The 24050-nt window shown below is 38.9% G+C and overlaps 1 protein-coding gene and 1 long non-coding RNA gene across 8 annotated transcripts in view; both read right to left on the bottom strand.

The window, feature by feature from the left end:
• MLLT3 (MLLT3 super elongation complex subunit) overlaps nucleotides 1–24050 on the bottom strand; it is a 289068-nt gene that overhangs the window by 203905 nt on the left and 61113 nt on the right. The window lies entirely within an intron of this gene.
• Nucleotides 10558–23851, bottom strand: LOC147366832 (uncharacterized). Of its 2 annotated transcripts, XR_015169093.1 has the most exons (4): nucleotides 16948–17255; nucleotides 15246–15356; nucleotides 11637–11671; nucleotides 10558–11309 (listed from the first exon to the last, which is right to left on the bottom strand). It is a non-coding gene; the product is annotated as an uncharacterized LOC147366832 (long non-coding RNA). The 2 variants fall into 2 exon arrangements; XR_015169094.1 differs by lacking the exons at nucleotides 15246–15356; nucleotides 16948–17255 and adding an exon at nucleotides 23714–23851.

Here is a 24050-nt window from a genome sequence, read left to right as displayed (position 1 = left end):
GTGCTGTGTAGAGAGAGAGAGCAGGCCACCAAAACCCAACTGTACACGGAAAGCAGCCACATTAGTCTCCGCCGCCGACTGCTGTAACAACCAACCACAAACTTGGTGGTTTAAAACACACATTTAACCTCTCACAGTTCTAGAGGCCAGAATTCCAAAAGCAGTGTCTCTGAGAATAAATTAGACATCAGTCAGGATGCACTCTCTCCGGAGACGCCAGGGGAGAATCTGCTTCTCGCCTCTTCCAGCTTCTGGTGGTTGCAGGCATTCCCTGACTTGTGGCCCCACCACTCCCACCCTTGCCTTCATCTTCACAGTGTCTCCTCAGTATGTCTGTCGCATTTCCCTCTTCTTTCCTCATCTTAAGATCTTAATCAAATTTACAAAATACTCCTTTTCCATATAAGGTAAGATTGACAGATGCTAGGGACTAGGACTCAGACAAATCTCCAGACCACATTCAGGCCTATTACAGCACCCTGCTGTAGGGTTGTTTAAAGTACTCATCAGTTTGTATGTCAAAGTCCAAACTGTAGGAACGGGTAATGCAGGAAATTTCAACCCATACGGCATGAAAGTTCAGGGTGCAGTGAAATACGATGTCCAGAAAAATCAGACGGCCAGTGTCACACTATAAATATCCATTACAAATAAGTCCCTGGCACAAGGTTATCAACTCTGGCTAAATATTAAATCAGCAGGGAACATTTACAATTACTGATTTTACAATTACTGATGCTAGGGCCCCACCTGAGATCACTAAAATTAGAATCTGGAGGTACAGCCCAGATTTGGGGATTTTTGTTTACTTGCTCTTTTTTTCAGAGAAGGCAATGGCACCCCACTCCAGTACTCTTGCCTGGAAAATCCCCCGGGCGGAGGAGCCTGGTAGGCTGCAGCCCATGGGGTCGCTAAGAGTCGGACATGACTGAGCGACTTCACTTTCACTTTTCACTTTCCTGCATTGGAGAAGGAAATGGCAACCCACTCCAGTGTTCTTGCCTGGAGAATCCCAGGGACAGGGGAGCCTGAGGGGCTGCCATCTTTGGGGTCACACAGAGTCGGACATGACTGAAGTGACTTAGCAGCAGCAGCAGCAGCTCTTTTTTTAAACTCAGGTGATTCGAATGTGCAGCCAAGATTGAAAAACCACCATCTCCAGCAGAAAAAAACAAATAAGATGGAAAACTTAATTATACAGGGAAAGATTTGTTTGTTTTTACAACGAATTTAATGGAACCACATTTTCTCCTTAGGGAAAAAGAGTATCTTTAATAATCATATTCTTAATTTAATTTGAAAATATGTTGAGATCTTAAGTTCTAAAAACTTAGATTTGTAACTCTTTTAGCCAAATTAGAATATGTGAACAGGAGGGCCAACTGAGAAACTACGAAGTTTAATTACAAGGAACCTCAAGTTTGTTCACTTAATTGACACAGCTTTAACAGGCTCTGAAGGTAAAGAGTCTGCCTGTAATGCAGGAGACCTGGGTTCCAGCTCTAGGTCAGGAAGGTCTCCTGGAGAAGGGAATGACTACCCACTCCAGTATTCTTGCCTGGGGAATTCCATGGAAATAGGAGCCTGGCAGTCACAGTTCACAGGGCTGGAAAGAGTCAGACATGACAGAGCAATTAACCCTTAACAGTATTAAGCACTGCTAGCCTAGAACAGGAGAAGGCGATGGCACCCCACTCCAGTACTCTTGCCTGGAAAACCCCATGGACAGAGGAGCCTGGTAGGCTGCAGTCCATGGGATCGCGAAGAGTCGGACACGACTGAGCGACTTCACTTTCACTTTTCACTTTCATGCATTGGAGAAGGAAATGGCAACCCACTCCATTGTTCTTGCCTGGAGAATCCCAGGGATGGGGGAGCCTGGTGGGCTGCCATCTATGGGGTCATACAGAGTCGGACACGACTGAAGCAACTTAGCAGCAGCAGCAGCCTAGAACAAGCAACTCATGGAAATATTCATGTTACATTGAGGTTATTTTAGAATTATGCCTACTGTTTCATGATTTTATTTTTATATAGAAAACCATTACCAAGGCATGGGAAATGACAGTCAAAACTCAAAAGATGATAAACCAAATTTCCTATCACCCAGGTTAATTATCCAAACTGAGGATTTTATATTCGTATCTCTGACTCCTCTTCCTTCTTTCTGCAACTGCTCTTTTATCCAACTACCTAGGGGTTTTACTGCACCTTCATGACACAGAAACAAAGGAAACTCAAAGTCAGTTGATTCTACTTCTAAATGTATATTTTTTTAAATGCTTCTTATTAGAAAAGGGGAAACCTATATATGTCAAAGGTTGAACAACAATGTTACTGTTTGTTAACTCTGCTTAGAAATATCTTTATTGCTGATCAATATGATAAGTAACTACAAAGCCAGCAAAAAAAAAAAACAAAACACAGTACCTCAATATACGGAGTTCACAGATATAGCAGGATCAGATCAGGAAGCAATAAAAAGGCCTAATCTACTGTTACCCCTATTTGCCATTATATAAATAAAAAATTACCAAGATGAGAACATACATGTTTTAATATGAAAACTATAAGAAAGAGTCACTACACTTTTGAATTGAGATATACATTTCATTTTTATACAATGAAAAAGCACTTCAAAGTCCCTTAGGAAATATTCTACCCAACTCACCTGTCAAATTTTCCAGAGCTTAAACAGGCCAAGATACAAAGGTTAAGGTGTAGTTCCTAGCTGACATAAAGGGGAATTTATCCAACAACTTTCAAAATCTGAAAAATATTCTTCAAAAAATCACACCTATTTTTCACATTCTGTTTCCTGGTAAGTATCTTTACAAAAACAATTACTGAATACAAACTGGTATTTGGTCTGCCACAATCTGAAAGTCTTTTGTAAACTGCCTATACATTTTAGATGAATTATGAATTATATCTTTCATTTACAACATACTTCTTTGTATCCAAATTTATTTTAATAACCTACTTATATTCTTTGATACCTCTTGTTTTCCCCTCAAAAAGAAAAATCCAAGAATAGCCTAGTTTTGCTGTTGGCTTTCACCATGACAGAGCAACCATTGTTTTCTCCTCTCTGTCCATTGCACAGTTGCTTTTTCAAATACATTTTCCTTTCAACTCTGTATTCATTTTGTTTTCTTTTTATCTTTTTTAAAGCACTGCTTGTCTTTATTTTAATTCTTTGTCACGTACTTAATTAGGATTTCATCTTGGTGGCGGCCACTCTAATTCTATAGACTCCTCATTGAGAAGCAGGTTTTGCTTCTCATTTATCTTCCCCTAAACTTTTTTCTTTTTTCTCATTTTCACTAGCGATTTTAATTACAATCAATTTCTAAGACAGGAAGTATGACATGAAATGTGTCACTGCATTTTATATTAGACTAAGAAACTGTTGATTCCATGTCATTTCCAAAATATAAAAACTACAAAACTAGTTAAAAACAAATTTTAAAAATCTTTGAGGAAAAGGATGGCTTGATGTCTCCTCTCACATTTCCAGTAAGGCCTCTGAATCTTATCTGTTTTAACAATCTGTGTAATCTACTGATTTACAGTAAAGCTAAAAAAATCTCAATTTTAGTTTATACAAAATAACTAAAATATTTACAAATCATCCACTATTTGTTAATACAGTGATAAGCAGCAGTCCTCCATATCCCACAAAAATGACCAAATTAAATTAATCTCAAAGTTGTTTTCATAGCTGCATTAAATTATAGATTTGGTATTGGGCCCTAAATGTCATGATTTCAAGCAAAAGATTAAATCTTACAGCCTTCGTTTAATCTGTAAAATTAAGATATTCAAGCATATGATGAAGTCTCTGCAATAATCTAGAGAATATTGCTTGACCCTTGAAAAAGATTCACCAGCAGCACTTTAGAGAGTTTTTTGTTGCTGTTATTGTTGTAGATACACAGTATGGAAAACTTAGTAAATGTAGAAATCTATATAAAAGTTAAAATCATTCATTAACCTAACAACCAGGATGAACCAATGATAACATTTACAAACTAGAAAAAGACACCAACATGATATGTGTTCATAAATGTGAAAAATTAATACAGTTGCATCACATGGTATATAATTTGGGCCTACTTTTTCAACTTATATCATGAACTCTGTCCTCCATCACTAGAATACCTAAAAAAAATAGCATCTTAGTGGCTGAAATCTACTTCCAGAAAATTTAAGTTACTACACAAATGCAGTTTTTCAAAGGAGAAATATTTAGCAAATTTATTTGTGAAATTTTGTAAGACACGTTTTTGGAAAGCTCCTCTGGAGAGGAATTATTCCAACCCTTAAAAAGCAAATAAGATAAATAGCAATGGCAATGACGGGGAAAAAAAAATCTTCATTACAGATCCTTGTTTAGAGTCTTCCATGGCTAAAATAGTTGGGGAGAGATCCAACTGAAACACTGATCCTATGTTTCTGCTTCAGTCCTATATATACGCAACCAAACAACTTTAAGTTTAAAATTAGTTATGAATTGACAGAATCATGCGAAAAGTTCTGAGCTTCAGGAACACTACTCTTCATTTTTACCCAACCTTGTCCCACCTGGATGCATGGAAAATGAGTTTGAAATAAAAATTAAAAATATGCTGCTTTCTGCAGAGCCCTCGCAATAAGCACACAAAACCCACAAGCACTCACAAAACTAGAAGAAAAAAAAAATTGTTTAAAGCCAGCATTAACCATGATCTACACAAACAAGAAGGAGCATTCCAGAATGCAAATACTAAGTCTTCCACAGGCATGTAAACATTAGGAAAGATACTCAGCAACAGTTCATCAGGTCTAACCCCTGGGAGCTCTGGTGCCAAAGAGGCCAGAGCCTGCGATGCTTTTTTAGACATGATGGACCTTTAATAGAAACCAAGAGGAAGCAAGGGAATGTACATCCGAAAAAATCAATCAGAAAATATTCAAGTAATGAGAGACATAAGAGTTACTGAAAGAAAACTGCATTCGCTCAGCAGAAACAGACACTGCAAAGAACACATTTAAGGTTCCAATAGGTAGTGTGGGACGAGTGCTGAAGTGGCAAGGTCTGGGAGGAGATGTTCGCCACCATTAAGGAACATCCGAGAGACCTGAGGAGCTGATCATCTCAGCCCCCACCTGCTCCACATCCCAAAGACACCACCACATGTTCAAAACCTGTTCGATACTGGCAAATGTTAAAAACAGACAGAAGTGGGAGGATGCCAATCCAGACATAACTCAGCTAGAAATATCCATGCAAGGCAGAAATTTGGCCCAATGAGGTTGTCTTTGAATCCATCAAGAGGCAGACAGGGCTATGTGATTCTACTACTAAACAGGAGGTTGTAGCAATTCAGGGGAGAATGCCTCCAACTTACAAAGACCTTCTGCGCTTATTAAATATAAAAAAGCTTTTAAGAGTCCATCACAGGTATATTTCTGACTGTAATTCTTAAAAGGGGATTTTTTTTCCTAAATGTAGTCAAGCAGGCAAAAAGCCAATCAATCCATTAGAAAAATCAAAGAGAGAGAAAGCTATGCTTTGTCATTAATTCAGTCATGCAAAAAGCAATACTACAGGCATTCTTGTTTGTTTTTTAACTGGACAGAAGTGGATAAATGGATAACAGAACAGGAAGTGGACAATGCCTTTGTAATATTTATCCTACAACTGAGACAGAGCTCATACTTCTGCTTCACACCCCATCTTCGGGCCTGAGCAAGTGTCCCAAGTTTCAGGGGCACATGTAAAGATAAAAGAAGAAAGCATGTTATCACGAAAAAGTTGTTTCTGACTCTAGACTTTGATGACTATCATTTAGGCAGAAAGAATACACTGCGTTTATCCAAATTTTTCCCTCAACCCCCTTAAGGTGAGAACTTCATAAAAACCACCATTGTTGTTGTTTTCAGTCACTCAATCATCTCTCACTCTTTGTGACCCCTTGGACTGCAGCACACCAGGCTTCCCTGTCCTTCACCATCTCCCAGAGCTTGCTTAAACTCATGTCCATTGAGTCAGTGATACCATCCAACCACTATGCTATGTTAAGTGGTAAATTTAATACGCTATATCCCTATGGTTCTTTCGTTATCAGTCTAATGAGCCATAACTGACCTAGAAGAAAAAGTTGAGTAAAGGAGAGGGTAAAACTATTGGCGAGGCAAAGAGACCCTACACCCTGGTTACACAACACTTTAATCAGATTCCCTCCCATTTAAATTCGTTCTTGAATGCTGATGAGTATTCCTGAAGGGTGATCTTTTGTATACAGAACTGTTAATAAAATCTACCACGTGCAATTTTTTGAATTACAAAATTATTTCATATGACAGCCAAGGCTATTTCTTTTCGGCTCCGGTATGTGACTCCTCCTGTAGGTAGTGACTGTTTAACTAGAAAAACAAAAACACTGCCAACAGGCACATACTGTGCAGAAAATATAAGTGCTACATTTATAGACAGGAGCAGCTTTGTAGAGCATCTAAGATCGGCAGCCCAAGTGAAGGACAACCATCTGGTTTTTCACTTATGACCAGGGTTTCTCAGCCACACAAACATCCAGGAGCATGAAACCTAGGTGTCTGTACTGCCCACTGTCAAGCTATCAATGGGAAGCCATTAAGTAGCCAATTACTTAAGGCCATATAGGAGGTATTCAACATAAGCATTCATGGACACTTACCTTTCAGTTAATGGCAGATATTTAAAAAAATTTACACATTCCAAAATGGCTTGGAGAAAACAGACAAGTATTCAATGTTATTACAGCTGGGCAAGAAACTGCTACAATTCAATCAATGTTTACTACCATAGAGGATTTGGAGAAGGCAATGGCAACCCACTCCAGTCTTCTTGCCTGGGAAATCCCATGGACAGAGGAACCTGGAGGGCTACAGTCCATGGGGTTGCCAAGAATTGGACATGACTTAGCGACTAAATAACAATAACTACAGAGGACTGGTGCTGTACACAGGTGTGCCTCCCTTGGTGCCAGAGATGTATACTACAAAAGTGAAAATATTCCATTTGTCTAATGGAAGGGGTGATGTGATTTTTAATGTAAAATGTAGAGAAAGATATGTGTAACATTCCTTTTGTACAAGAAATCTTAGAATCACTTTCTTATTCAAAGAACGCTTTTACTTCCCTACAGATGATCATCTCACCATTCATGAATATCTTGAATTATAAGCTCTAGTCCAAGATTTTCCTAATAAATGAACACTTAAGACTTTTCATTACTTACAGCTTAAAAAAAAAAAAGGAATGAGGGAGGGTGAAGGAGTCCTGTCCCTCCTTGGTTCCAATGTGAACTTTCATCTGTTTATTTTTCAAATTTTGGAATAATTCAAATAAAGCAACACAAGCTATAAAAGTTCAATGTAATTAAAACACCAAGAAAATGAAATTTAAAAGCACTACCATTAAGTTTTAAAACTTAAGATCCTTCAGATGATTTATTGCAGTGTGAAAATAAAGTCTAAGTTGCAAAATTTATTTGACAGACACGGCATATTATAAGCACTCCAATATCAAAGTGTCACCATGGTTTATGCTGTTCAAATACATTAATCTTCATCTTACCCTAGGTTTTACACATACATTAAAAAAACTAATTACAAGCCCGAAGACAAATGATAAACTACACAGCAACATTTGTAATATCCCTTAATATAAATGTAATGTTCATATAATCATTAAAAGATTTGGAAACCTCCTGATCTAAGACTGTATAATCTCCTGTTACACCATCTGGGTGTTAAGAGTTCTCAATGACAGAAATAATGTGTGCCCGATTTGTTCATTATTTCTGGTGGAACTAGAAAGGCTGGTCACCTCCGAACCCAAGAATTTAGCAAGTGTTCTAGTTTTTAATATTCAGAGTAATAAAACACACACTTATATAGCACTTAGTATGTGCCAGGCACTGTATTTAATTCACTTTGCCCTCTGAATGTTCCTGTGAGAATTTCTGAACATTCCTGTTCAGAGCTTCTAACATTAACTTCATTTTATAGATGAGGAAACTAAAACAAATATGCAAAAAACAATTATTTGCCCAAAATTTACAGCTAAAATTCAAACCTGGCAATCTAGCTCCAAAGTCTTAATCTTTTTTACCACATTTCTACCGTACAGCATATCAAACAATCCCAACCATCCTCCCTGTCTTCCCACCTCCATCTGAAGATCAGGAATACCCGAGAAGGCAAGCATTCCTAACTAAATTTACACCATCTGCCATCCCTTTGGATAAGTAGATTCACATACCTACATTGTTCTAAACATGTTTGAGGTAAAAGGGAAAAAGAGAAAATACAAATTCCCTTATTCTTCTGGGAAAGAGATACTGGATACAAAAAATGCAGCAAGTTATAAATTATAAAGAATTAGAGAAGGTATTATCAATAGAGTTTTCTAAACAGTCCTACTGAGATCCTTAAAAACATGAAAAAAACTCAATGCTTTTTAAAAATCACTCTAATGAGATCATCAAAACAGTATGGTGCTGGCATAATGACAGACATACAGACCAATGGAATGGGTACATGGTCAAATAATCTTTGACAAGGAGCAAAGACTACTCAATGAGAAAAAAGACTCTGTAACAAATGGTGTTGGGAAAACTAGATATCCATATGCAAAAGAAAGAAGTTGGACTGTTAACTTACATCCTACACGAATATTAACTCAAAATGAATTAAAGACCTAAATGTAATACCTGAAAGTATAAAACTCCTAAAAGAAAATGTGGGCAGGGGCAAAGCCTCATGATACTGAATTTGACAAGGATTTCTTAAATATGACACCAAAAAAGCACAGGTAACACAAGAGAAAAAGACACAAATGCACTATATCAAAATTTAAAACTTCTTCACAACAAAGGAAACAATCAAAAGAGTGAAAAGGCAATCTATGAAATGGGAAAAAATATTTGCAAACCATGCATCTGATAAGGAGTTAATATCTAGAATATACAAAGAACTCCAACAGCTCAATAACAAACAAATATCCTGATTTAAAAATGGATAAAGGGTTTGAATAGACATTTTTCAAAAAAGATATATAAATGACCAAGAAACATATGACAAGATGGTCAACATCACTAATCACCAGAGAAATGTATATCAAAACCACAATAAGACATCATCTTATACCTGTCAGAATGGCCACTATCAGAAACAAAGAAAGTAATAAATATTGATGAAGATGAGAAATTGGAACCTTTGTATACACTATTGATGGGAATATAAATTGGTTCAGCCACTATAGAAAACAGTATAGGTGTTCCTCAAAAAATTAAAATAGAACTTCTGTATGCTAGTATCCCACTTAGGGTATATATCTGCTGCTGCTGCTAAGTCGCCTCAGTCGTGTCCGACTCTGTGCGACCCCAGAGACGGCAGCCCACCAGGCTCCCCCGTCCCTGGGATTCTCCAGGCAAGAACACTGGAGTGGGTGGCCATTTCCTTCTCCAATGCATGAAAGTGAAAAGTGAAAGTGAAGTCGCTCAATCGTGTCCGACTCTTAGCGACCCCATGGACTGCAGCCTACCAGGCTCCTCCATCCATGGGATTTTCCAGGCAAGAGTACTGGAGTGGGGTGCCATTGCCTTCTCCGGGGTATATATATAAAAGAACTGAAAAAAGGATCTTGAAGAGATATTTGCATAGCTGTGTGACTTCCAGCATTACTCATAATAACTAAGTAGGACTTCCCTGATGGCTCAGACAGTAAAGAATCCACCTGCGATGTGGGAGACCTGGGTTCGATCCCTGGGTTAGGAAGATTCCCTGGAGGAGGGCATGGCAACCCACTCCAGTATTCTTGCCTGGAGAATCCCCATGGCCAGAGGAGCCTGGTGGGTTACAGTCCATAGGATCCCAAAGAGTCATACACAAGCGAGCGACTAAGTACACAGAGCAACATGAATGTACATGGATGGTGAATGGATACAGAAAACACAGTATATTCATACATTAGAAGAGTATTCAGCCTTAAAAAAAAGAAAGAAACCCTGTCCTATGCTACAGCATGGATGAAGCTCCAGCACACTGTGCTAAGTGAAATAAGCTAATCATAGGAAGACAAATACTCCACGATTACACTTATATGAGGTAGTTATGTGAGTAGTCAAATCTGCTCCGGGAAACAAAGTTGAATGGTGGTTGCCATGGGTTGGGGGGAGGGGGGAAGTTGTTAGGTGAGTGCAGAACTTTGGTCATGCAGGTTCTGGAGATTGGCTGCACAGTGTACATACATGTGGTTGACAATATTTCACTGTAAACTGGAAATGGTTGGGAGGGCATATTTTGTTATATATATTTTTGTGGCCAAAAGCAGGAATATACAACAGGAATATATTACTTATACCTAAAATCTTATTTAACGACCTCATGTTTTAGTCATGCATCTTTAACCCTATTAGATTTAAATCAACCGCAGCAGCAAATCTACTTGTAAGACACTCATTTGAAATCATACAAGGGTTCAGGGTTGAGATTGTTTTTCATATTCAATAAACATTAACCTCATCATTTTATTTCCAGATGATTTTTATTTCTCATGAACTCTTCCAGAACATGATCTCCCAAAACACAGGAACATCTGAGTATGTTAAAAAGCTTCCAAAGACACAGATAGGGGGAAACAACCTAATACAGCGCTGCCCAATAGAAAAAGAACATGAACAACACATGCAATTGAACATTCTCTAGTAGCCACATTTTTTTAAAAAAAGTAAAGATATTTTTGAAATTAATATTAAAAATTATTGTGGCATTTTACATCCTTTCATTCATACTAAGTCTTTAGAATCTAGTGTATACTTTACACTTACAGCACATCTCAATTTAGATGCTAAATGTTCACTGGCATCTACTTGACAAGTATCTAGGTTTCAAAAAATTTACAGCTGAAAAAGTAGATTCACACACCCAAGTTGTTTTAAACATACTTACAGTTTTCTAATAACTTGAATGAAATCTGATTTAAATTGTAATGTAATTAAAATTCAGTAACATTTAAAATGCAATTTTTCACCCTGAGACACATTTCAGGGGCTCAACAAACACCAGGAGTTAGTGACTACCAAACTGCACGGCAAGCGTTTCTAACAGGAACATGAAAAGGCATCAGTTTCTTCTGTCTTCATTCTCCTTTAGTCCTACAACATTCATTTATGATGACTCTCAAGGTATCTAATTGGTGCAGTCCCAGATTAGCCAAGAAGTTCCTTCTCCCCAAGGAAGCTGTTTTTGTTTTTCTGGAAAGCAGTCAGCATTTGATGCTTGAAAAATAGGAAATGAAAAAAGTGTAAGTCATCCAGGGCGAGTGCTAAATGCAGATTAGATTTTACATCCCATTGGTGTGCTTATGGTAAATGAATTTTCATTGTAATAGTTAATTGTTGGAAACACCAGAGGTAAAATGTGCTTGCCCTAATTACGTGAAATTGCCCTAACATCCATTTGGAATGGTCCTTATAAGAGTAAGAGCCAAAAGAAGCCACCCCCTAAAAAGGGAACCCTTCTACACTGTCGCGGAGAATGTAAATTGGTACAGCCACTATGGAAAACAGTATGGAGATTCTTTAAAAAACTAAGAATAGAGTTACCATTTGGTCCTGCAATTTCACTCCTGGACATATACCTGGAAAAGACAAAAACTCTTTAACTCGAAAAGAAACATGTACCCCAGTATTCATGGCAACACTATTTACACTAGCCAAGACATGGAGGCAACCTAAATGTCCATCAACATATGAATGGACAAAGAATGGATACACACACACACAATGGAATGTTACTCAGCCTTAAAAAAAAGAATAAAATAATGCCATTTGCAGCAACCTGGATGGACCTGGAGATGGTCATCATTAGAGGAGAAGGAAATGGCAACCCACTCCAGTGTTCTTGCCTGGAGAATCGCAGGGACGGGGCGGGCCAGGTGGGCTGCCGTCTATGGGGTCGCACAGAGTCCGACACGACTGAAGCGACTTAGCAGCAGGAGGAGTGAAGTAAGTCAGACAAAGACAAATATCCTATCACTTATATGTGAGATTTTAAAAAATGACACAAATGAACTTATTTACGAAATAGAAATGAGTCACAGACATAGAAAATAAACTTACGGTTACCAAAGAGGAAAGATAGGGGAGGATAAATTAGAAGTTTAGAATTAACAGATACATACTACTATTTGTAAAAGATGAACAACAAGGACCTACTGGATACAGCACAGGGGGCGATAGTCAATATCTTGCAATAACCTAACCTATATAGAAAAGAATCTGAAAAAGAATATACACAAATATATATAATTGAATCACTGTGCCACACACCTGAAACTAACACACCATCGTAAATTAACTTATTTCAATTTTTTTTTTAATAAAAAAAAGTCATCCTCTGTCTCAAGTACAATCTTTCCTGGGAATTCTGGGCAGCAGGGTGATAAAAGGGCAGCAAAGAGCTGCAAAGGAGGAAACTATTCACGTGAATGTCTTTGAAAGTTACTCATGAACAGTATTCTTTGTTGGGAACCTCAATCTGCTCAGACTGACCAACATACTCATTTTACTCAAAGACATTAACAAAAATGATAAAATTAAACAAGGTGTTACAAGTACAGCCTTCCTTGGACAAGGCATAAATCACTCAAATCACCCATAAATGATGAGAGCCTCCTTGGAAGCTTCCCAAAAGAGAAAAGGCAACAAGTTATAATGTGTGTGCATCCAAACACTGGACTGAAAGATAGAACAGGCTTTGCTTTCTCTACCAAGAAACAGCATTTCCGTTACCACGTTAAAAACATGGTTTATAGCAGCCATGACTAACTCTTAAAGAGTAATAATAATAGTAATAACAACAATAGCTAACATATGTGTGTCACGCTGTGCCAGGAATTGTTCTAAGCCTACATTACATATTTCACATATATTGTTGAATCTGCACTCTGACTCTATAAATATTTTATAACCCCTACTTCGAAGATGAGGAAAGTCAGGAAAGTACAGTTAAATGAACAGAGGTCACACGGGTGATTGGCAGAACAACACCTGAGATTTGAACCCCAACAGTCTGACTCCACAGGACATACTGTAACCACTACAATGTACAGCCAAGACTGTAGCATTCACCGTGGCTGGTTTGAGAAGAACGTAAGACCACTAACTACCCAGACCCTCAAACCCCAACCTGATAAATGATACTTCTCCCAACCTCACCGCCCAAAGATGCCCAGTGATCTTTCCACTGTGATCTTTGTCTCTTTTCTTAGCACACATAGGTAGGAAATCTAGTTCCAGAACATTGTCAATATAATCACATTAGGGAATTTCTACCCCCTCTGCCCTAAATACAATCACATTAGGGAATTTCTACCCATTTTGCCCTCTCCAACCCCAGGGATTTCATATAGTTGAATGTTGATCAAAACAGAAATCTTGTGGCTTACCAGTGATGGACAGGAACCTGTGAACCAGGTCCTTGCTCCCAATATGATAAACTCCAAACCACTTTGAGTTATGGGTGCATGAAGCATGCACTGAAATCTTACCTACAATGTGAAAACTCACAATTCCACTTTAGACAACATTTCTAATCCCATACTGTTATATATATAGGGCTGATAATGAATTGCAAACTGTTTCAAGTCTCACTCCTCTTATTTGCCCTAAATGCTCAAAGCACTTTATGAGGGAGGTGGCTTATAAATAATAAGGAGACACCCAAGTGGAAGAAAGAGGAGAAAAAAGAACCTAGATATGCAGCCCTTCCTAAATCAGAGACAGGTATTTACCCATGTTCTACTCTGCGTGTTTCTATTGAGTTGGCCAAAAAGTTCATTTGGGTTTTTCCCTTTAACCACCTTACAGAAAAAACTTTTTGGTCATCAAAGAAACTTTTTGGTCAATGCAATATATAATTCACCTTTTTCCTCCATTTAGATTTCTTCCTTACTGCCACTGGTATGTATCTATATCTATATAGATATATAGTATATGTAATATATATAAAGAAATCATACATACATACATGTGTGTATATGTATACACACATATACATATGTATGTATCTATATAGATATATGTGTGTATGTGTATACACACATATATGTATGTATGATTTCTTTATATATATTACATATATCTATATAGATATAGATATATGTGATATATCTATATTACATATGTGATATATATCATATATTTGATTTCTTTACTATGTTGCTGCTGCTGCTGCTAAGTTGCTTCAGTCGTGTCCGACTCTGTGCGACCCCATAGACTGCCGCGCATCAGGCTCCCCTGTCCCTGGGATTCTCCAGGCAAGAACACTGGAGCAGGCTGCCATTTCCTTCTCCAATGCATTAAAGTGAAAAGTGAAAGTGAAGTTGCTCAGTCGTGTCCGACTCTTAGCGACCCCATGGACTGCAGCCTACCAGGCTCCTCCGTCCACAGGATTTTCCAGGCAAGAGTAGTGGAGTGGGGTGCCATTGCCTTCTCCGCTTTACTATGTTAAAGCTTGTTTAATATATTTAAGTCTTCTTTAAATGACTAATACTATTGAAGAAAAAAAGTACTATGAAAATTTAACAGGTAAAGAAACATAACCAACATTTTGGCTAAAATTTCCAAATGGTCTTTGCAGCCAACAGACATGAAGGTAAAGTACAACACCCCCAATTCTTGAATTTATTCTTGGGCCCCCCAAGAATAATACCATACCTGGTCTAACTTCTAAGGTACGCCCATACTTGATAATTGAATGAGCTTCTTCTTACAGCCTATCCAACTCTATTCTACAAAGGAAAGACTGCTTTTAAAGTACTCTACTCAATCCCCCCCTCAGCCTCCTGCCCCAAAGGTGATATTTCCCTTTTTCATTCCCTTTCAGTAAATTATTACTTGGAACGGCATTCCTTGGGAAAAGTCCAGAGGAAATATGTTCTAATTAAAGGAATTTACCAAACATTCTGAGCCCTATAAATTCTCCTGATTGGTCATGAAGTTAACAACCATCCTTCCCTGTGATATTTTCAATTCAAAAACAAACCCAAAGCAACCTTCAAAGCTAAAAAGTGCTGAAATTCCAGAATCTGAAAACAACTTGCTTAGTGACCAAGATGGTACCGTTTCTGAGTTCAGTATTCAACATGGAGTCAATTATACTAAAATCAACTTTTCATAAACTCCCAGTGATAATATATACAAACTATTTACCTGCTGCTGCTGCTAAGTCGCTTCAGTCATGACTCTGTGCGACCCCATAGAGGGCAGCCCACCAGGCTCCCCCGTCCCTGGGATTTACCTGGAGGCCCCCAAATACAAATTCTATGAAAGGAAGCAAACCACATATTTATTACAAGCTCTATGTTAACAGAATTTGATATCATTTTTATTGAGCATTAATAACATACCCTATGAAGACGGTAATATTGCCTGAGATTTATATAGAGTCATTTTTATAGCCTCTTGAAATTAATGTTAATTGTTATGTCTATACTCAGTCCCCATCCCCGTATGTGCACATACACACACACACACAACTGCTCTGATAAAATCAACAATTACACCTGCTTCCCTTTCTCAATTGCCAAGTCATCAGATCCACCCACCCAGGTGCCCTTATGACTGTAAAGTTTATGGATTACTTATTTCTCATGCTTTTCTCCTGACACACTGTAACCAGTTTCCTTTTAGAACTCTGATCAGTTCTCAGAAGTTTATTGGGGGAGGATAGTAAGCAACAGAAACAAAGACGTTTTAAGATTTTTCTTTATTACTTGGAGGCTTGTTTGCGAAGAACTTTACAGTCATATCAGAGCCTTCTTACAACACTCTAGAAAAGGCAGCATTCTTAATCCTATTTAACGCAGAAAAAATAAGGTTAAGCAAGTTGCAGAAGGCCACCCAGTAGATCCAAGGTAGAGTGCACATACCATGTAGCAAGTGCCACCTTTAAAAAAATGATCCTTTTAATTTCCTAAGCTACCAAAATTTTAATTTATTTTTAATTATGGCTGACATCACTCACATGAGACACAGTAACCTTTATCATTACCACCACCTTGTTACCTCTGGCACCACTACCAGCTAAGACTCTAGTTGGTAAGACATCTCCCTGACGAGTTTTTATGGGTGTTAAAAGGGTAACAAATAGAGATTTTGAGAGTGAAGGGGATGAGAACAGAACCTAGAAGGTCAATAACTGGTACGACATCAAGGATAAGCTTTGATTTTCTGATCAACTGTTGTTTTTAAGGTCCCCAACACTCCACCGTGGCACTCTTCTCAAGTAATATATTAATGTATACACTGGGCAATACTGCAATTTGTTATCCAAATAAGCCTTAATTTACTTGAAAAATAATTTTAATAGAAAGTTTAAGAAGCCAAATTCAAGACTGCAGTATTTAGTTTAAAAAAAAAATCACATAGAATCTTTTTCTCCCCTGGCAAGATCCCAAAGACAAACCAGTTTTAGTCATGAGCCTCATAAGACTACATCCTAAATGTTATTATAGGTTTATTAAAAAGCCTATGATGAAAAATAAAGTTTTTTTAACACAAAAATTGAAAAACACACACTAAAACACTTTTTCTAATAAGGATATTCTTTGCATTAGATATCCAGAAAGTACCAGAGAAAATCTGAGAATCTGACTTTTTATTATGAGTCAGTTATGGGTGTTTATTCTTCACCACCAGAGGTCAGAATCCAGAAGGAAGTCCTTGCTTTATGGTCACACTTTTATACTTTAACTCCATGCATGAATCTCAGAGAAGTTTTAAATGTAGCTTCAAACAAAAAAGCCCTCAATTCTCAACACTAATATAAATCTGTAGAAAACAGGTTCATCAAGGAAAAAGAGACAGGTTATTTTTGGTTATTTCTTCTTCCAAAATAATTAGAGGCACTTACATTCATATCCACAAAGAGGCTGCAGTCCTTGTCTTTGCACATACCTCATTCACAACAAAGGACAGGGAGCCATATACTGGGCATGGTTTTAGGTGCCCTGAACACACTAAATCAGAATCTTCATCCATTCTCCTGAAGTCCGCCAACGTCAGCTGGTCTCAACTCATCCCTGAAGTGAAGTCGCTCAGTCGTGTCCGACTCTTTGCGACCCCATGGACAGAGGAGCCCACCGGGCTCCTCCGTCCATGGGATTCTCCAGGCAAGAATACTGGAGTAGGTTGCCATTTCCTTCTCCAGGGGATCTTCCCGACCCAGGGATTGAACCCAGGTGTCCCACATTGCAGGCAGACGCTTTAACCTCTGAGCCACCAGGGAAGCCCCAACTCATCCCTAACACTCAACAAATACTGAATGCCTACTAGGTCAGCTTCAATGCTTTGCATCAACATTTTGCTTATACATATAGAATATTGCTCATTTTCTTGCCTCAGTCTTAGAACAGGTTTTATCCCTCACCTACGATTGAATACTCAACTCCAAATATTAATGTCAGTATTCACTGGGTCTTTCTCAATGAAGCTGGTCAAATTACTTGAACTTTTAAACACTCTTATCTTACAGATCTAGAACACAGGAAACAAACTGGAGCCTGAATGTGTAACTAAGTTTTCAGAACTACATTAGATGCTTTCCTAACTTCTTGAAGGCAGGAAACAGTATATATTTTTTAAATTTACAAAATGCAAATACAGACATTCACAACACTTCTAGCAAGGAAAATGTCTCTAGAATACTAAATAACTAAGTTACATGAATTTTTAAAAATTGTTATCACAAATCTTTGAATCAAGTATTTTTCTTTAAACAAAAGCAAATTAATTATAACAGCCCAGTAGCTTTCTATATCCTTGAAAATGATGATACCTTTCCTATAAAAATTTTCCTTTTCTTCTCTGTTCAATTCCAAACACTGCTTTTTCAAACTAAATAAATTTCACATCTATGATTTTTAACTAGCATCACACTCTCTGCCTAACATTTTTCATACAACTCCTCATTAAGGAGACATTAATGATTTCAATCAGACCAATTTCACTTCCTTACCCCAAAATTTAATTTCCTGTACAGTATTGCTTTCATTTCACCTTTGGAAAAAAAAAATCTTAGTTCACAATTTTTTAAAGACCTCTGTTTTCTATTTAAGAAAATTCATAGCCTGGCTGAATATAAATGAATTCAAGTTGTTACAAGTTCTGTTACCACTCTCTGACAGAGGAAAGCTGCTAGTACACTTATAAAACCAGTCCCACATTCAAGCAACCGTCCTTTAAAACTCTTTTATAAATTACTGAACACCAAAGATGGGTGATAGGAATAAAATATGTTCACAGAACATTACAACAGACAACATTACATGCAATAGGAAAGAAAATCAATGAGAAAGATTCTTATTTATTGGGCAAAACTCTGACAAGGGCACCTACTTTCCCTCTTTAATATACACAAGTGATGGTCTCCATATAGCAAATGCTTAAAGCTACTGAATACCTCCTGCATAACAATATACTTATCAGAAGCATTTTGTTTATTCCCCAATCCGGTTTGGTTCTGTTGAGTTTTTCGGGGTGGGGGAGGGGGGTCTGTGGTGGGGTGTGTGGTAACTATTTGCATTTGTAATCATAATGAAATAAAAGTGAAAAGTACTACCTTGAAAGAATGAAATGAGGGTGAAAAGCATTATTTTTTAAAAAAACCAAAGCAAATGCTTTTGCAAATACTCAGTGAAGGGGAGCATCTAAATTAATATCGGCCCCAACAACTTTGCCTCAGCTGGTAAAGAATTCACCTGCAATGCAGGATACCTGCGTTTGATCCCTGGGTTGGGAAGATGCCCTGGAGAAGGGAAAGACTACCCACTTCAGTATTCAGGCCTGGAGAATTCCAAGGGCTGTATAGTCCATAGGATCTCACAGAGTCGGACAAGACTGAGTGACTTTCACTTTCACTTTCCAACAACTTTGGGAAGAGAACTTGAGACTAGAAGTAAAAGAATAATTTTAATCTGCAAAGATTCTAACCTCAGATTACAGAAGTTCAAATTATTGCTTCATTTTTTAAATGAATGATGTATTAGTGTGTGGTTAACACAAGAGAAACCACACAGAAAAACCACTCAGAACCCCAATCAGTGGAGATATATATACAGACACTCGTTTTTTTTTAATGATCATTCCTCAGGATATTGGATAATAGGGTATATTTATGTTTTCAGTTAAAATGCCTAAGGTAAATGTATATATCTTAGTTACCCCTAACTAATTAACAAACTAGAGCTAGGCCTAGTAATAGGCTCATATCAAACTAAGGGTTTCAGGGAACGGAACAATGACAAGCTGGCCACATGACTGACCACCCTCCCCACTGTGGCCAGCCCAGTCTCTGCCAGCACTCCTGAAGCTCACGTAACGGACCCCACAAATTATCTTCTCAATCTAAACTTAAACTGGATTCTCCAGTTGATTTTCATGCTGGAAATAGCATTTTGGTGTAAAAACCAGTCTCCCATGTAAGTCTAAATGTATACAAGCACCCAAATGACACTTCTAGAAGCTAAAACTGAATTCTTGAACATGTAGAGCTGAGCAAATAAATTTAAACCTCACTAATACACTACATCCTACAACAATAGTCTTCAAACTGGGCTATGTTTACCCTTTAGGGTACACGAAAACTGTTCCAGAGGAAAGAAATCAATTTCTCCATCTTCAACTGCTTCAAATCCTCTGTCCCAAAAATGACATGGCTGGCAATGTCACCATTTCTTTCCTAAACTGCCCTTTCCTCGCTTGCTCAAGTAAGGACACTTCTCAGACATCTCACCAGGGATACAAAACTTTCAGGGCACCAGAGAGGAGAGCCACTTGATACAAGCGGGCCGGAGTGCAAAGAATCATGTAAGAAATAGCAGCGTCTACAGACAAGAAAGCAAATACTTCTTCAAGCCAGATTGCTTCAAACAAAACATGAGGATCCAAGCTTTGAGTCTTCAGCCAATTATTAAACCTAATTTTTGATGACAGATCATTGTGTGAGTTTTGCCATGTAACTTCAGAAAGTGTCCAAAGGATTGGCTGTCTTTGACATAATACTCCTCCCATTTTAATTTTTGGGAACAAGTTAGTCCCTGCATATGTTAAAAAGAAAGAGAGAGAGAGAGGAAGGAAGGAGAGGAAAAAAAAGAAAAGAAGTGATAACTAATCTTTTATCAGCTACTGAAATATGAATAACTTGTAAGAGATAAGTTTTAAAAGAGATATATTTTTACTTTTTATTTTTATTTATCATATATCAGAATTTGTAGTATAATCATGATATTTTCATCAACTCTGTTCTACTAACTATTGAAATGTTTAATCAACTACTTCTGGAGTGAGTAATTCTTACAGATACTAGACATTTTTAAAGTTTTTATACATTTTTATAACTATGACATGAAAATCAACAAAAGACTCTGAAACATAAACATGTATTACATTTGAATAAATGCTGGAGGAGAGAATAGGATAAAAAACAATTCAAGGTTAAGGGGGATAGATAAGTTTCCAATTTAAAAATCTGTTTTTGTTTTAATGAATGGTGGCTGGTATGAAAATGTTAGATTTATTCATCAACTACACTTAAGAGCACCATATAAAGAGCATAAATAAAAAGGTTTATTTTTAAATGTAAATTTTTATAACATGCCTAAAATTATCTTTTGATACAAACTGAACTTGTATCTGAACTTGTGAAAGTTGAGATATCAGTACAAATCTGAAGACCACAGAGCCACAGAACTAGTCTGTCGGCATCCATGGACTCTCATTCAGAGGAATGCTCCAGCTACCTTTCTGGCCTCTACTGCACTTGGAGTCTAAGAAACACCATCTCCTCCACAAACTTTTGTACTTTCTCGGCCCCTCGTCCTTGTTCAGACTGCCGACTGCCAGAAAGACAGACCCAGTCCTCCTCCAAATTCTACCTTTCTCCCTTGAAAGACCAGCTTCTTCTGCTCAGGTGCTGTGACCTGCTAAGTTGGTAAGAGGATCAAATGACATAGTGGGATTGACAGTGTGGAATAAGGTGACAGGTGGCATCATCTCAAATGCTGGCTCTGCCACTCACTAACTTAAACCACTTACTTAATCTCTCTATGGTCCAGTATCCTCATCCACCAAATGGGGATTACAACCAACACTGCCTGTCCAGGGTTGTGTAAAAATTGAACGAGCTAATTCATTAACACCCTCACTACTACTTGACAATAGTTTTTTTTTTTTTTTTTTTTTTAAATCTTCGGCTCTTTAGGCACCTGGATGAGATGCAGGTGGTCCGCAGCCTCCAGAAGCGCCGCCCACTCCACTTTGGGTATCATACGCACTATGAAGTCGGGGTTGAACTCCACAGGGTTGATACGGACCTCCGTGGCCTGGAGACGCAGGGGGAAGCCTCGGGGCCCCATCCCCCGCACGTGGGAGCTCAGCAAGTTGTGGGTGAGCAGCCTCATGTCTACGCTGCCCGCTCCCGCAAAGCCAGAACCGGAAGGTTGACAATAGTTTTTGCTACATTATCATCATAATAGCACCACCAACCACAATTATTACTGCGTGCTCGCTCAGTTGCTCAATCATGTCCGACTCTTTGCAAGAAACTCTTTGTCCTACTCTGTAGCCCACCAGGCTCCTCTGTCCATGGGATTCTCCTGGCAAGAATACCAGAGTGGGTTGGCATTTCCTCCTCCAGGGGATCTTCCCCACCCTGGGAGCAAACCTGCATCTCCAGCATCTCCTGTACATTGGCAGGTGGCTTCTTTACCACTGAGCCACTTGGGAAGCCCAGAATTATTACTACAACTACTATAATCACACCCTATGTCAGGCCACCATTTAGCTGGAAGGTACAGACAAGAACATCTATCCACCACATTTGTTCCCTCCTGGAGAAACATGGCTAGTGAAAGCATAACTGGGTCCAGAAAAACTCTACACAGATCAACTCATGTTAAGAGAGAGGAATTTTAGCAAGGATATTATAATTAACAAAAAATTCTACCCGGGCCTTTTCTCAGGGTCTCACCCTTTGTGTTCCAAAAATGGAAAAATCTAGTAGCAAGAAATACAGAGAAAGGGCCCTAAGAACAAACACCTGGGAAAAGTCACACTTTCCATCCTCCGGGCTTCTTTCCATCCCTTATCTTGCATCAAGGACAATTAAGTGGAAAATAATTGAGGCAGAGGGAAAATCTCTATCCATGACCAAGAAAAACCAAAATAGAACTGTATGGACTCACTCTTCAAACTGATATGCTGGTACAGTGGATAAGAACCTACATGCCAATGCAGAGGACACGGGTGCAATCCCTGGCCCAGGAAGATGCCACATGCCCTGGAGCAACGAAGCCCATGTGCCACAACTACTGAGCCCACGAGCTACAACTACTGAAGCCTGCCTGCCTAGAACCTGTGCTCCACAAGAGAAGCCACCAGTATAAGAAGTCCATGCACTGCAACAAAAAATAGCCCCACCCTCCGCAACTAGAGAAAATCTGCACACAGCAACGAAGACCCAGAGCAGCCAAATAATAATAATAAATAGATAAACTTTTTAAAAACTGATGTGGGTACCACTGCCTGCTGCCCTCCAATCATTGTGGCTTAGCTGCTGCTGCTGCTGCTGCTAAGTTGCTTCAGTCGTGTCCGACTCTGTGCGACCCCATAGACGGCAGCCCACCAGGCTCCCCCGTCCCTGGGATTCTCCAGGCAAGAACACTGGAGTGGGTTGCCATTTCCTTCTCCAATGCATGAAAGTGAAAAGTGAAAGTGAAGTCGCTCAGTCGTGTCCAACTCTTCGTGACGCCATGGACTGCAGCCTGCCAGGCTCCTCCATCCATGGGATTTTCCAGGCAAGAGTACTGGAGTGGGTTGCCACTGCCTTCTCCATTGTGGCTTAGAGCTGACTGTAAAAAGAAAAGTGCAGGAAGGAAGCCAAGAAGAAGACCACCAGAGCAGCCCTGGAGCACATGGAGTGGCAGGTGTATGGCTACAGAAGAGCTGATTTCACTGATTACAACAACAACCCCTTCCACCAATATTCCCTCCAAATCACATCATTAGGAAAGCAGTTTTTTTAAAAAAATAATTTGCCATAATAAATATGAGCCTGTATTTGACCCTGATGAAGCATCCTTCTAAACCAAACTGCCATAAACCTAACTTATTAACAGCAATAAACTTAAACATAACTTGCATAACTTGCACCTAAAGTAAACCAACATCCTCGCATCCCAGGTGAAAGAATAGGCTCTCATCAATTCAGTAGCACCCAGGGGTATTAGAATCACCTGGACTGTTTGTCTGAAACACAGCTTCCTAAATTCCCCAGCCAGCTGGTTCAGTCTGTGGTGAACTGAAACTGTGAGTCCCTCAGTTGTGTCCGACTCTTTGTGACCCCAAGGACTGTAGCCTGCTAGGCTCATATGTCCATGGAATTTGCCAGGCAGAACACTGGAGTGTGTAGCCATTCCCTTCTCCAAGGGATCTTCCCAACCCAGGGATCGAACACAGGTCTCCTACACTGCAGGCAGATTCCTTACCATCTGAGCCACCAGGGAAGCAAGAATCTGCCTTGTTAAACAAACTCTTAGAGAACTCTTGAGTATATCCACTGTAATTTTACAACCACTGTCTGGAGGACATCCCTGGAACATCAGGCAGTAAATGCAACTCACATTCACTGTGCCCACTTGGAGAAACTCAGATGTGCTGGTGTCATTTTCATCAGTGAGCTCTGGCTCCACAAGGCTGGAACCAGGACTGCAAACTGCTCTGGGTTGGAAACGTCCCATTCTGGAAAGCAGAGGAAGGGGAGAGCATCTTTCCCACAGCTTCAGGCGGCACAATCCTGGAATAAAATCCCAGTTGGCCTGGCTTGGATGATGAGACCACACTGCTGTCTTCCTGTTAGATGGGGGACAATGGGCAGAGACACTGAGTTTGGTTTGTCCTGTCCTGAGTCCACTGCTGGCCAAGATCCCTGTAGCAGGAAAAGGGTGCATGTGTGTGCTA

Source organism: Bos grunniens, chromosome 8, assembly GCF_055505025.1.
Source record: "Bos grunniens cultivar Pamir isolate PY7600 chromosome 8, Bosgru_T2T1.0, whole genome shotgun sequence".
Taxonomy (NCBI): Eukaryota; Metazoa; Chordata; class Mammalia; order Artiodactyla; family Bovidae; genus Bos; species Bos grunniens.
The sequence above is the reverse complement of the archived record's forward strand: the minus strand, read 5'-3'. Positions and strand labels throughout refer to the sequence as shown.